The following is a 1318-nucleotide window of genomic DNA, read 5'->3' as shown; positions in this document are numbered from 1 at the left end:
AGTAGCTCAGATATACAATGAAATAGCTGGTGAATAAACTTAGTCCTGAACTGCTGAGCGGGCTATCACAAGCCAGCAGTATCAGTATAAACTTAGACTTGACCTAATTTAATAATATGGCATCAGCCGATCCAGTAGCTCAGATATAAAATCAAATAGCTGGTGAATAAACTTAGTCCTGAACTGCTGAGCGGGCTATCACAAGCCAGCAGTATCAGTCTAAACTTAGACCTAGACTACCTAGACCTGAATTAGCAGTATAGTATTAGTCATCCTAAATAATCCTAATAAATTTTGTTTTGACCTAATTTTATTGTTGTCTATAGAGTTAGTTCCACCTCTGTGCAGATTCCCCCGCTCTCTTCTCTCTCTTCCCCTCAGGTGTCCTTCATTGGCCTGACGTACACCCCCGCCGCTGCAGCCCTAGGTCCGGCCGTCATCGCCCTAGCCACCTGTCGTCACTCTAGGCCATCTACCCGCTACTCCTTCTATTGTCTGACACCCCGGGCTCTTCACCACCACCGACCCCTATCCTCATCATCCTGGTCACCTGCCTGCCTAAGGGAAGGGGGGGGACGCCCCCCCCCCCCCCCGGCCTCATCATCACCTCCAACTCCTATCCTCCCCTCCCCTTAATCATCACCTCCGACTCTTATCCTCCCCTCCCCTCCTCTTAGCTAATATTCTACGAACACTTAAAGACTACATTTTCTATTTCTTTTGGACTCTACTTTTTACATTTTCAACTCCCTTCCCTGATTTTAGGATAATTTAAAAACTACATTTTTATATCCCTTCTGTTGGACTCCTTTTTACATTTTCAATTTTCTGTTCTTTTGTAAATTTTATTTCCATAATAAACCATTTACAGAGTTTCATTGCCGGAAAACTCTGTACATGATTTAGCCCGGCATCTCTCGGCCTGTCTCGGAGGGGAGTCCCCGGATTGGGGTCCATTGCTGGGTCCACTGCCTGGGTGGGCCCGCCCCCCGCGTGGCCTGCTCTCTCAGTTCCCAGTCACTAGCTGGGGGCGGGTCTGGGAGCGGGTCGCGTGGGGGGTGGGTTTACCCGGGCTACCATTGCTGGGCCCCTGTAGCACAACGACCTCACAAGGTTCCTCCTCAGCCAAGTCACTGAGGCAATCCATACGGTGGAAAGGTTTTCTTGCGTTCACTGGGGGTGTGGGGACGCCGCTGTGTCCCGGCCCGGCCTTCTCTCCCACGCCTTATGTGGGGGGGGGGGGGGGGGGGGGGGGGGGGGGTCGGGGCGGGGGGCATCGGTGCTCTTCATCACTGGTCGAGGGCTGCCGGTTGGTTTA

The sequence above is a fragment of the Poromitra crassiceps genome (genome assembly GCF_964638095.1).
Source record: "Poromitra crassiceps genome assembly, chromosome: 4".
Classification (NCBI taxonomy): domain Eukaryota; kingdom Metazoa; phylum Chordata; class Actinopteri; order Beryciformes; family Melamphaidae; genus Poromitra; species Poromitra crassiceps.
The sequence above is the reverse complement of the archived record's forward strand: the minus strand, read 5'-3'. Positions refer to the sequence as shown.